General features: G+C 43.5%; 1 long non-coding RNA gene across 1 annotated transcript in view; it reads right to left on the bottom strand.

The window, feature by feature from the left end:
• Window positions 1-5733, bottom strand: part of LOC144326158 (uncharacterized) — a 73142-nt gene extending 67409 nt beyond the window's left edge. Inside the window, exons 1-2 of the long non-coding RNA XR_013391315.1 lie at window positions 4825-5733; window positions 3243-3591 (exon numbers count right to left, since the gene is read on the bottom strand). This is a non-coding gene — a long non-coding RNA (uncharacterized LOC144326158). The remainder of the gene's footprint in view (window positions 1-3242; window positions 3592-4824) is intronic.
• Between the last annotated feature and the right edge of the window lie 8524 nt (window positions 5734-14257).

The raw sequence follows: 14257 nt of genomic DNA, 5'->3' as shown, positions 1-14257 counted from the left end.
CGCCGGGCATCGGAACGAGGTCCTGGACCTCTTCTGAAGGCAGGCGGGGGCAAAAGTCTTTGCTCCCCCCGCCTGCCTTCCCGGGACAGCGGAGACTTCTCCGCTGCCCCGGGCGATCTTAAAATGCTGGCGGGTGGGAGCAAAGCGTTCGCTGCCGACCCCCAGCATTTTAAAATCTCCTCGGGGCAGCGGAGACTTCGCTCCCGCCCGCCAGCATTTTAAAATCGCCCCGGGACAGCAGGGGCTTTTAAAATGCTGGCGGTCGGCAGCAAAGCCCTCCTGTCCCCGGAGCTTGCGGGGCGGGAGGTGGGAAGAAGGGCTTTTCTTCCCACCGCCAGCCTTCAGAACAGCCTTCTGAAGGCTGGCAGTGGGAAGAAAAGCCCTTGTCCCCCCCCCCCCCAGCCTTCAGAAGAGGTCGGGGGACAGACTGTCCCCGGACCTGGTCTGAAGGCGGTTTCCCTAGGAACGCATTAATTGATTTTCAATGCATTCCTATGGGAAACCGTGCATCGCAAGACGAAAAACTCGCAAGACGAAGAGACTTGCGGAACGAATTAATTTTGTCTTGCGAGGCACCACTGTACTTTTTATATAGTCATTATAGGCACAGAGTTAAATTTTTTAACATTTTCTAATGGTGGTGTGCCTCGAGATTTTTTTCATGAAACAAGTGTGCCTTTGCCCAAAAAAGGTTGGGAAACACTGCCCTAACAGATGGCTATCCAACATATGTTTAACAACCTCCAATGATGGAGAGTCCACCATCTTCCAAGCCAATCCATTCGAATGTCAAACAGGCCAACAGTACCTTCTGTTGCACCTGAGAAAGGTCTTAATAAATATTTCCGCAAAATCCACAATGTACAAGAGACTGTTTGTTCTTCCTGCTCAGTTTCTGTTTGCTCTAGTTTGACTACCCCTACACTTAACATGCCCCTTAAATATGCCCACATTTCTTTGTATTCAAGGATTAGACACCCATCCACTTTTCCATTATGAGGTGCAAATAGCTTGTCTCTGTGCAGTAGTGGTTGATGTAGGCGTCTTTCCCTTTCCCCCAGGGTCATGCCTACACCATTTTGTTTCCCTGTCTCTTTTTCTGTTCTTTTCAATGTGGCAGCCATTTTGTGTTTTGCCACACACACACTCCACAGCAAGCACCCATGACACTCACAAAATTCCAAATGTGCCCCCAGCCTCTAAAAAGATTAGCAATCTCTCACCTTCAGCGCAAATGAACTGCCAATAGTGGATATTGACCACCCTTCTTCCATCGATTCCATGTTTCATTGACTGCATGGGAAGGTTTGGAATGCAAAATACTTTTGCTCTATTCAGTTCTATAATAGAAATCATTCTGAAAAGCAACAAACTTAACTGGAAAGCTCTAGGTGCCAGCCCTACCAGCCATTGTTGATCAGCAGTTAAACTTGGGAATGATCAACAGTTATTTTAACTTGCCTAGAATGACCATATTTTACATTGTACCACTCTTAAAATGAAAATGTACAGTTTGCATATTATTTTCAGTTAATGCTGGAACAATCTATCGTTTCTGAAAGGCACAAAAGCAAAGGCTTCATAGTGAAAAATATGCAAAGAGATTGTGGTGGAAAGTCGAGAGATAAGCTAATATTTTTCCTCCTCTCTCTTCAGAGCAGCAAATAATTTGCACCATACAGCAACTTAAGTAACAGACAGGAATGGTAAAAATAAATAAATATGAATGTTAAGTCAACAGATGCATTATTATGCAGACATTTATGAACCATTAAGGGCACCCACATGAAAAGAAATGCCTCTCTGTTCACTAGAGATAACTACTTCAGGCTCCATTGTCAATACTTTTAGTACAAGGGGGACGGAAAGAAATGCTTTAGATGCCAACAGAATGGCCTGTGCTTTTCTCTCCATACATCATGAAATGCCAAACAATTAGAAGCATCAATTGCTGACAGATTCTGCCATTAAGAGTCAGTGTGGTATAACTGAGTGTTGAGCAAGCACAGCCCATCCATTAGGCAAAGTGAAGCCCATTGCTTCAAGCGGCAGATCCTGCCCCTGCCATTGTGCTGCCAGCTACACTGGAGCATCACCCATGCCAACAACACAGCCCCATTGCCCTTGCTGCTGCTAATGCAGCATGGTGGCAGCATGGGCGCAGTGGCGGAGGAAGAGTGTGGGGGGAGCGCACCACCCCCAGCAGCACGATCCTGGTGGGGTGCCATCGTGGCTGCGCCCCTGCCTGCGCTAGGTGCCATGCCCCTGCAGGCAGGCGTCCACACCCCCAGAACGCGAGCCACGACCCTGCGGGTGGTGCACCACAACCCCGGGACACGCACCAGCCCCACCCCCGCCTGCTCTCTGACACTGCAGGGGCACAGCTGCAGGTGAGAGTACAATTGTGATGATGGGGCATGATGTGTCGCGCAGCAGTAAATTAATCAACACAGAGTCTTCTTCATAAACAGAATGAAACTTAACTGAAGACAATAAACTTGCTCAGAAACAGGATAGTCAAAGAGCATACACAGAGTGCTCATAATAGCTAGCTGACTCTTCACAGAGGCAGAGATCTGAGTTACTGATTAACGGGAGTCCTGCAGCCGCTCTGTCTGCAACAACACAACATACTGGCTAAGACACACACTCTCTCTCTCTACACTGAGACCCACAGAGATGGCTGGTTACATTTATAGGGAACCCAAGATGAGTCACGAGTCACAGTGACACAGCATTTTACTGCTAACAGTTAGGCTTGAAAGATTTGTGTAGGCCTCATAGGCTGCACTGCCTAGGCCTTGCCTGCTTCTGCTCTCAAGAACCTTTGTCATGACATGATGGTGGGGTTGGGAGGGGGGCAGAGGTACCCAGATTTGCAAGGGGGTGAGGGTAGCACTGGGGCATTTTGCCTACTGTGGCAAAACTTCTTGACCAGTCCTGGTGTTGAGATATGACCTAGGAGGTCAGGATTAGAATCTCAACTTATGCATGAAGCTCACTGGGTAACCTTGTGAGGAGTAACTTTGAAGGTGAGAGCCATGTACATGAGCTTGAGCTCACTGGAGGGAAAGGTGATATATAAATGCAATAAATACATTTCTTGTAAGCCCCGCCCCCCAAGAGAACACAAATGGACAGCACATTTTTGCACTTCTGCAGTCCCTTGATATGCTCAAGCATTTTTTTCCCCTCGCCCCAACCCCTATTAACACATATCACAATTCCATCAGGAGACTGACCTTTCCTGGGATTTGTAGTGCAAATTCCAATTTCCTGTTCAGGAATACTCTGCTGTTTTGCACACATCTGTCCAGTTATTTAGAAACTTTTCACTTCTTTACAGGGTGCATGTTTTAAGTTCAGGAAAGAGGCAGCTCTGGAAACAGCCGCCGCCTGACACCGGGAATAGATTCAAGAAACTTTACTGAATAATGAAAATGAAATACACCAAGGACATAATCCACTGGGAGGCTATCCAATACAAACCTATTTGAAACTAACGGATGCTGTTCGCTGCTCTTGTACACAGTTCCCATTTACTTCATAGGGCTTGCACATCAGAAAATCTCAGTGGACAGCTCCCTGACTCTACAATAGAGATAATAGTTCATGGATGCAGTATTGCTGGCATGCCTATTGTAGAGATGAGCCCAAAATGTAGTAGGGGTCATATTTCACAAAACAAAAACACTTCCTGCAAAATGCACTCCACATACTGGCAATAATTGTGAGGACCTGGGAAATGGAGTGAAATGTTTCTCCCGTTCAGAGTGCAAACAAGAAGCTTGCCCTCTATTTAATTTGGCTTCATGCTGCTAGCACCAAGCCAAATATGACTGATTACATAATGCTGTGATCTCAACATGATAGCTACATGATCCTTCAGTGGCTAGCAAGAAATCCCTTTTTTTGTTTTGGAAATGATTTGAGATCCAAAGGGTGGCAACACAAGAATGGGCCTTTTCTGAGGTTGCTCCCCATTTGAGGAATGTTTTCTCCAGGGAGGCTGGCCAGGTGCCTTCGTTGAGTATCTTTAGTTGCCAGGTGAAAATATTCCTTTTTGGCTGCTATTCATTCTATGGCCTTTTAAAGTGTTTGGGGAGTATTTGTCTTTTTCCCCCATGTACTATTATTATATTATATACAGTGGTACCTCGGGTTACATAAGCTTCAGGTTACATACGCTTCAGGTTACAGACTCCGCTAACCCAGAAATAGTACCTCAGGTTAAGAACTTTGCTTCAGGATAAGAACAGAAATCAGGCTCCGACGGTGTGGCAGCAGTGGGAGGCCCCATTAGCTAAAGTGGTGCTTCAGGTTAAGTACAGTTTCAGGTTAAGTACAGACCTCCGGAATGAATTAAGTACTTAACCCAAGGTACCACTGTATTTTGTGTTTTATGTTGTAAACTGTCCTATGGTCTCTTGGTGAAGGGCAGTATAGAAAATTAATAAATTCTACCACTACTAATATTTAGAGTAGCTTTCCCCAACCTGGTGCCCTCTAGATGTTTCGGCCTACAACTCCTATAACGTATCTAGGCCATAGCTGTCAACGTTTCCCATTTTTTAAGGGAAATTCCCTTATTCTGAATAGGATTCCTCGCAAGACAAGGGAAAAGTTGACAGCTATGATCTAGGCTACACCAGTAACAAGAGCAATAGCTGGTTTTGATTTCTGTTATGCAGCTTTTAGTCTGGCATCCATCTTGGAACCACTCCCAAGAACATAGGCCTCAAGCACACTCAGTTCCAACTTTTTCTCAAAAAAACAATTGTGCCTTTTGGCAATTGGTGGCAAACATACAACATACAGTTGTACCTTGGAAGCTGAACAGAATCCATTCCGGAAGTCCATTTGACTCCCAAAATGTCCAGAAACCAAAGCACAGCTTCTGATTGGCTGCAGAAGCCCCGTCAGATGTTTGGGTTCCAAAGAACATTTGCAAACCGGAACACTCACTTCTGGGTTTACAGCGTTCAGGAGCCAAAATGTCCAGGTACCAAGGCGTTTGGGAACTGTATCTTTCCTTAACCCTTGCCACCACAGGCTGGGGCTGATGGGAACTGCAGTCCAAGACAAAAGCTACTCTAAATTAATACATACAAAATGGAGCAGAGTCAGAAGTTTCAGAAGTTATGCAAACCATCAGATCCAATGGATATGACAGGCATTAGGAGTAGTGAAGAGTGGCCAACTTCCATTCAAGTTGCCTTCATCCTGTGCCAAAGTGAGGAAATTCATCAAGGGAAGCTTTTCCTGGCAAAAAGAAATGGAGAAAGAAACGTAGCATCGTGCTACTGTTAAAAGCATGGGAGCAGGGCCAGTAAAAGGGAGCTGGCAACTCTACACAGAACGCCCAACCTCCCTTCCCAAGGATTAAAATGAGAATCATACTCCCTTTGATTGTAAGAACAAGCAGGATATTAGTCAAACGGCGGTTTGAACATACCAGTTGGTGAACTGCCTTTCTCCAGAGGCACTAAACAGCTCACAACCTTTAAAAACGCAATAATCAAAAAAATGATTACATACCAAAAGGGAAGAAAGGTGACTGGTTCTTAATATGGATTGCATGTGTGTGTGCCTCCATGGTTCTGAGTAATTGCTCAGTAGGCAACAATTAGAAAAACAGGGTGGAGTAAGAGGGCAAAGTTGGGGTCCTGTCCAGAAGCAAGAAATTAGAATGGGGCCAAGACTGATGCTGCTCATGCCAATGTTGCCCTTTCTGAAGCACAGAGGAATAATTTCACCTGAAATGAGTTTTTACAGGAAGATGAAATTAGATGTGATAGCTTGATTAAGCTCAATAACAAATTAGTTAGGATTGCATTTGTGCCAGGAATGTTAATTAGGCTCACCTGGGACTTTGGAGAAAGATTCCAGGCATCCCTGGTGTCCTACCTGACATTTGAAAAATGAATAAAATATGAGGCGTAAATAACTACTGCAAAAGGCAATTAAATTTGAAATTTATAGCAAAAAAAGGGGGGGGGCCATAGTTCTTCACAGGTATAAAGCAGAGAGAGTGAGGAAAGACTTAAAATAGAATACCCTATTTGAACTTGACATCAAGAAAACCATGGGCTCCTTCACACATTTGTTGCTTGTTCTCTTGCCTGATGATTGTGCACACGGTGACCAGTGGCTGGATGTGGGAACATGACTCTTTTGAAAAGCATGACTTCTGAAATTATGTGATGCAACATGAACATTCTCTCCATGGTGTTCTACCTGTGCTGTTGCATTCATACATGACAGCCATCCATCGCCATCTCACGGTGATCACTTGACATTGCTGTCTTTTAATGATGGGTGTGCATGTGTTGATCCGATGAATGTGAAGGAGGATCATTTCCCTTCAGTTACTAGAGTACAGGAAAAGATCCAAGGACGACTCTGGCTGGCTCTAGACACATCAAAAAAGTCATTCAGTTAAACGCATTGTAAATTTCATAAAGGGAAATCCCATTGGCAAAAGATGGGACTCCACAGCACCATCTGGTGCCACAGCGTTATAAAGTGTTGTTGTTTTTTTACCAGTGTATATGAGTCCCTTTCTTTTATACATGTCCCAGCAGGAACCAGTTATAAAGTTGCTCTTGAGTAAACTGGGGAAAGAACATGAAAGTAACATGCTGCCATATGTGCCAAAATGACAGAAGACAGAGACAGGATTTGGCGGCCCAGGAAAGGGCATTCTCTGTGGTACCTCGGTTTTAGAACATCTTCGTTGACAAACATTTCAGTTCAATAGCTGTTGGCTATTGAGTTTTTGGTTTTCGAATGTTTCAGAGCTCAGTCTGTCTTCTGGAATGGATTACATTCAAAAAGTGAGGTACCACTACAGGCAATTAGTACAAAGCAGCCTAGGAAACAGCCCTTCTTGAGAGAATAACAAATAAAGTATGGTTGACACATGGACAGGTCAAGAAAGAGGTCTTTACCCTGGTGTGGTTAATTTCATAATATTTCCTAGTATTCAAGAAAATGAATAATCTCCTCCACCAGCATTAGGCTCAGTTTGGTTTATCTAAATTTAAATTTAAACATACATTACAGTGGTACCTTGGTTTACAACCATAATCTGTTCCGGAGGTTGTAACCCAAGGCACGCTTTTGCCAATGGGGCTCCCCCCCCCCCCAAATTGGTTGTAATCCAAAAAAGGGACACGTACTTCCGGGTTTGACGTGGTTGTAATCTAAAACGGTTGTTATCCAATCCAAAGTGGTTGCAACCCAAGGTACCAATGTATTACAATCACTTTGGAACACCCACCCCACCCTATGTTCATCAACAGAGCAACAATTTATATTATTTCATTGGTAACATAAGAGGAAAAATTACTATTATTCATACTTAATCTAAGCACAATGACAAGGGCTCTATTTTGGGTATTTGGCTATGCAATGTCGGATGTTATTTCTCCTCTATTCTGTTTCTCCCCTGATGTTTTGGTTTAAACCAATTTATGAGGCAAGAACTTATACACAGACACTATGTCTTAGATACTATTGCAAATTTATTGTGCTATTTTTGTAATATACAAATGATATGTGAATACTCTGTGTATTTAATTGTATCATTCATTACCATTATGATTCTTGTTTACAAAACCCAATAAAAATTGTTGTTTTTAAGCAAAAACTGGATATTGCTGGATGTAGTAGCAGAAATCAGTCAGTGTATAACTTAAAAGTTACTTCTGTTCTCAGTAATAAGTAAAGGTAAAGGATCCCTGGACCCATGTGTGCAGCCAGGATTTTTGTTAGGGGGTCAGGACTTTTGTGGGGGGTGGCAGAACTGACATGATTGGTCAGTTAGTTAAGAATTTTTATTGTTCTACTTGACCTGGGAGGATCAGTTGCCCCCCCCCGCCGCCGCCTGCCCTTGGCTACACGCATGGAGGCTGGACGGTTAAGTCCAGTCAAAAGCAGCTATGGGGTGCAGTGTTTATCTTGATTTTCAGGTTGAAAGAGCTAGTGTTTGTCCACAGACAGCTTTCTGGATCATGTGGCCAGCATGACTAAATTGCTTCTGGCACACTGTGACGGGACACTGTGACGAGTGCCAGAGTGCATGGAAACGCCATTTACTTTCCCATCGCAGTGGTAGCTATTTATCTATTTGCCCTGGTGTGTTTTCAAACTGCTAAGTTGGCACAAGCTGGGACAGAGCAACGGGAGCTCACCACCATCATGCTGATTCGAACTGCTTACCTTCTGATCGGCAAGCCCAATCTTTCTGTTATCAGTAACCAAGCGGGGGTGGAGGTATTGCCTAGCAGTCAGGCTAGATGGCATGATATTTACTGATGTATTATGTGGTCTGATTGGCTGTGTAGTTCTGAGAAAGTTTTTCTCTGTATGTTTGACGGAATGTCTCGCTTCTATGTACAAGGCCCGAAGTAAGAAAGACAAAATCTATGTTTATTGCTCCTCAAATGATACAGTGTTTTCGTTAAGTTTCCTCAGCCAAGGTTAGCAGGATTTCTTTTCTAGCTGAACTCCATCTGTATTATTTAAGTGTCTTTGCTATCAAACATGACCTTCAAAATTCCTAACAACAACAGAAGTTTTGAAGTCACATGGACTTAGATTCATACATTTTCAGAGACTTTTCTTCAGGTCTGTCAGCATAGGTTTCATGAACCAATTAATTATTCCTTTTCTTTTGCTGCAAAATCAGGCATAGAGAGATTGTTCAAAGTGCCAACACAAAAAAAGGTTAAAACAAATTTGTCAGCAAGCCTCCTGCCTTTGTCTTTTACATAATTGCAACGTAACTAAAAAGATCAAGTGGCACACATTGCAAAGGACTCAGAAATGCCACATTGCCAAAAAAAAAATCATTTTGAAAGAGTTATTTTGCATCTATACCTTGCACAAGCAGCACATTATTAATACATATTGAGAAATTAAACCTGTGTTCCAAAGGAGCACCATTGCTTAGGGAGGTTAAATATATGGCATGTGCATTGAGCGAGTTGGGTATACCATGGAATATGTACCATTTTCTGGCTCTCGAATGTGCATCAAAAGATCTGCCCACAGTGCTTGGAAATGTGATTCAGATCTCTACATGGATTCTGCTAAGCAAAGCCTCCAAAGCAACCTTCCCAAAGCTGGTACCTTCCAGATGCTTTGGACTACAGCATCCACTGGCCCCCATCACCATGGTTCTGCTAGCTGGGGCTGATGGGAGTTGAAGTCCAAAACATCTGGAGGGCACTGTCCTGCTCCAGGGAGGAGGCCCACCACCAATGAGAGGTAATAGGCCAAGCAAGGGAGACCGGCCACAGGACCCACTGGCAGAGGAAGAGGGAGGCGGGGGGAGCTTACCGCCCCCAGCACCACGATCCCGGTGGGGTGGCATCACGGCTGCCACGCCCCTGCAGGTGGCAGTCAACGCCCCTGGGATGCACGCCATTCCCCCTGCCTGCTCTCTGTCCCCGGTGCCAGAGCATGAAGCTCCGCCACTGACAGGACCTTCTGTCCATCAGACAGGAGATAACTGAAGCAGGGAGCCTACTCTGTACACAAATTCCCTATGTGCTATGTGGAACCCTGTGCAATCACAGGGACAGCCAACATGCAGAGACAAATCTCCCTTCAATAATTATATTGTGTACTATCAGCATTCATCATTATTCTCATGTGTACATGAAGGAGCTCTGACAAAATCAATAGTTAAAGGGCTTTTAAAATGTATTTATGACCTCATGCTGCCCTTACAACTCAAGTGGTTTACCCTATGGTCCAACATTAAATACAGCTTGTGCATTCAGCTGTTAACATTTTAATTTGCTCCTCACTAGGTTAAAGGTCATTAAGGAGTTGTTGTTTTTTAAAAGAAGAAGAAGAAAAAGAAGAAGAAGAAGGAAGTTACAAACATCTCTAGCTCAGCCAAGCGGATTCAACAAAAGCCCATAAAACCCTCATATAAACAAAGTCATCCTAATGCCGTACTCAGATGCTCTGAACACAGTAGCCTATTACTTGTTTGCATTACACAGGCTGCTAAATCCTTCACAAAATATTGCCACACTTAAGGAAACAGTTCATTGTGTATTCTGCCCCAATTATGTGTATTAAAAGGAGCAGTTAGGCAGTTTAGTGAAAAGAATGAAATTAATGAGGTGTAATCATTGAGTTGCAAAATGAGTTTATTTTCCATTTATTTTAAGGTGGTTTTATCCCGCTCATTAAGAGACAAATGTTTCAAGTGATTCCGGTGTTATTTAAGTGCCTAAAAGCTGTTGTCAGGTTGAAAGGAACATTTTAGAGAATGGAATCCTCTTGTCTGAACGCAGCAAGGGTTCGTGTTTTTTAATGGCAACTCTTCTGCTTGGGGGCATGGGAGGGGAGTGCAGATGTGGATCAGTTTGATCTGCATGGTGGGTTAACAGGCTGATAAAGCAGGGGTTGTGCGGTTTCAGTGCACCACATGCTTAGGATGCCACAGGAAAGTTTGCAAAAACACCCAGAGGTTCACACAATATTTATTTATCATTCAATATAAACATTTCCAAGGCAGATAGCAAACCAAAGAGTTAACTGTCCCTTCAAAGCTGCCGTCAATCCCAGCAAGCGAGGCCAAAGTGGTGTGATACTGCTTTAAATCTATAGTGCAGACCTTGGAGAACTACTGACAACTCAGAGGACAATGGCTGATTATTGTAGGTGTGGACCTGGCTGAGCCTCCAGGGTTCAAGGCAGCACCGGCAGCTGCTGGAGGGTGGTTGCAGTCCTTCTATAACCCCCAGGTTCCTCAGTTTCATGTTATATTTGTTGCTTGCCTGGTTGCATTAACATTGTTCCCCATACTCTTTTAAATGAATTCTTTACTTTTCCAGCAATGTTCTCCCTTTTTGACCTGCCACCCTCCATTGCAGCACCATTGCTGTTTGGGGCTGATGGGAGTTGGCCACGGCTGCTCTATGACACCCAGCATATGAACCAACTCCTAGGGGCCAAGGTCCCTTCAGCCCCCCAATAAATTTTTTTCTGGGCCTCCCTGCCCACCAGCTGATGGGCATTGTCATTCAAATGGTGTGTATTAGTCATGCCTTGTGATTAATTATGCGGCATGGGGCATACCTGGACCCAACCTAATATTTTATTCAAGTTGGCATCCCTAACACCCAGGAGGATCCAGTGGGCAGCCTGGATAGGCAGGGTCAGTCCAGGGACTTCACTGAGAAGCTGTCCTCTGCAGCTCAGTGAGTCACCACAAGGGGCAGCTGTCCATCAATCCCAGCGGCTCTCCAGGCAGATTCAGCATATTGTGACTTCCAAAGCTGACATTGCCTTACAACCTCTGTAAAGCGAATTCTTCCTACTCCCTGCTCACCTGGGAGCCAATAAGCCTCCCTTGCAGGTTCAGCTAATTGGTACATCATACTGTCATTGTGAAGAGATGCAGGTGGCGCTGTGGTCTAAACCACAGAGCCTAGGGCTTGCTGATCGGAAGGTCGGCGCTTCAAATCCCCGCGACAGGGTGAGCTCTCTTCTTCTTTTTTTCTTCCTTCCTATACTTATCACACATGCTCTCTTCTTCTTTTTTTCTTCCTTCCTATACTTATCACACATACTCAAATTCCCAGCCTCTGATCTTTGCTAACCATCTCACAGACAACAAATGCAGATCACAGGATAGCTGACTTAGCTCTACGCAATGATAGAGACACAGGAGGAGTAAAGGGCACCTGGCTCCCATTTCTGAGCTTAACTGTCCATATTTTTCTTGATAAATTGACATCCGGTGGGGTTGTTTGTCAGCATCTCAGCAGCCTGAAGCACATCCACTGATACATGCTTTTGCAGCAGCTGCTACAGCAGGCAGTATACATCCAGCCTGCCCTGCCCGCTAAAAGCCACCATTATTTGGCTTTGAGCAATTCATACTGCAGAAGACAGTAAACAAGGAAAAGCACACACACAATCAATAGATTTGACCTCTGATGGGCAGGGGCCATGAAGACTTTCCACATCCTTGTCAATAGGCAACCTGAGAGATTTCCTTAGAATTGGATTGCAGGGATAATAGTCTTTAAAATGATGGCTGTGAATGAATGAAAGAAAAACCCAAATGCTCATCTGGAGAGAGAGAATGGGGAAAAAATATTTTCAATGCCTTTTACCAGACCTGAATTCCAGGAACAATTTAAAAGTGTTTGGAGCTGAAATTACATGTAGCAGGGCGTACTTTGAACCCCGTCATGCTGAATCCAGAGCCATATTTAAGGGTAGGTGGATCCAGGTGACTATCTTGGGTGTTGGTTTCAGAGAGCCTGTCACAGGCCACCTGCTCAACAGCTGAAATAAATATAGTACAAACAGTTCACGTGGCTTGAATAAATGCAGGTTTACAGACCCAAGCAAAGCAAAGTTATCATCTTCTATGACAGGAATAAATCATGCATGCCAATTGTGCATCAGAGTTATGAAATGCTCTTACTATACTTAGCCTTACTGTGGTAAGGGATAGTCATTATTCGCACTGGTGTCTGCAATGCCAACAGGTATTAAAGTAAACATGCAACTCATTGCATCCCCTTTCTAGCCCTTTACCATCAGTATAGAACTTCCCTAATAACAGGGCCAGTCACACCATTAGGGGGAGTGATTCAGCTGCCTGGATGTGGTGACAGGAGCTGATGGGACAATGTTGCCTGCCAAGTTAGCATGCTGTGTTCAGTCATGATGGAGGATGTTGTCACATTACCAGTGCTGGTTTAAGACTCCACTGCCAGTCCTCCCATTTTGGTATGTGGAATAGCAGGGATGCCACTTTTGTCCTTCACCTCAAGCGGCAAAATCTCTAGGGCTGGTCCACTTCAAATGGACCAGGTCTGCTCCAATGGCAGACTTGGAGTCAATTTTCAAGGGTACCAGATGCAAACTTGGTGCCAGACCTTGCGAGACGGAGCAGCCTCAAGAGTATACTTAGCACAGCATCCTCAGAGGTCTCGTGGAATTGTTTATTCAGGCTTTACAGAAATAGTCATTAAACTCCATAGCAACATATCTAGAAAGAGCAGGAAAAATGCTCCCTTTCTTTATTTGTTAAGTATGCTTTTTTGCAGGAGTACATTAGCTGCAGCATTTGCTTAATAATAATGAAAGAAGATTAACCAAAGGATAGTGTTTCCATAGACCACTTACGGGTCTTACTCATTCCCAGTATAATAAGCAGCAGTGAGGCAATGCAGATTTTCTGTGATTTCAGACCTAAATGCAGTGTATGCAAACACCTAGATGCATGAAAGAAAAACTAAAGAATCTACAAGAACAAGGAAGTGGTGTCGTGCTGTTTAACATTCAGATATTATTAAGGACAATTCTTCACATTACTTTATGGTAAACCTGGATTTGCTACTGTGTATCAGAATCTGTAACTAATTCCAGCTACTGGGTGAGTGTACCAAGATGATCATTTCCCTGAAGGGTCTGAAAGTGGGTGCAGGTTGTGGGGACGGATGAGGAAAAAATTAAGCTTGAGTCAGATTTTAATTCGAAACCCCTGAATTTGCACTTCCTGAAACAACACACAAAGTGAAACAGCTATCTTTCCAAATCTGCACTTCACTTCATATTTTGCGGTACAGTTCTCCAGACAAATAATGTGTATATTAAATGAAAGCATATATAAAAATGTATATTTTCATTGAAATACAAAAAATATATATTATATTAGGGATGTTACATGCAAAAATGTATAAAATTAGGGGAAACTGCATGCAAAAAAATGTGTATCTTAGGAGAAATCCAAACTAAAACAGTAATGAATTTTCATGAGGATGAAACATTTTTTAAAAAAAATAATAATGTTGCAAACTGATGTGGAAATGTGAATGAAATGTAAGATCGGCAAAATGAAAAATTTGTAGAAAGTAAAATTGAAAGATTTATCCATTCCTCGTGGAATGGACAGTCCCTGCCCCATAAAGTTTCCTGCTGCTAGTACAGTATTGTATGTACTTTTGCCATAGATGTAATTTTCTTCACAACTTTTACCAACAAATTGGCCACAGAGAGGCTAGTCACCAAGGCCAGATTTGCCCCATGAGACTCTGGTTGATGACTTCATATCTAAGCTTTTGAGTCACACAGCACTTCACATCCATGTCTTCTGAGTAACACAAAAGCCTACATCCTCAATTGTTATCAGGTTTGTTTGTTTTTTAAACCACCTAAGTATTGTTATTTATAGAATCCTATAATATTATAGAATCCTGTAAAGTTGGAAGGG

Source organism: Podarcis muralis, chromosome Z (assembly GCF_964188315.1).
Source record: "Podarcis muralis chromosome Z, rPodMur119.hap1.1, whole genome shotgun sequence".
In the NCBI taxonomy this organism is placed as follows: Eukaryota; Metazoa; Chordata; class Lepidosauria; order Squamata; family Lacertidae; genus Podarcis; species Podarcis muralis.
The sequence above is the reverse complement of the archived record's forward strand: the minus strand, read 5'-3'. Positions and strand labels throughout refer to the sequence as shown.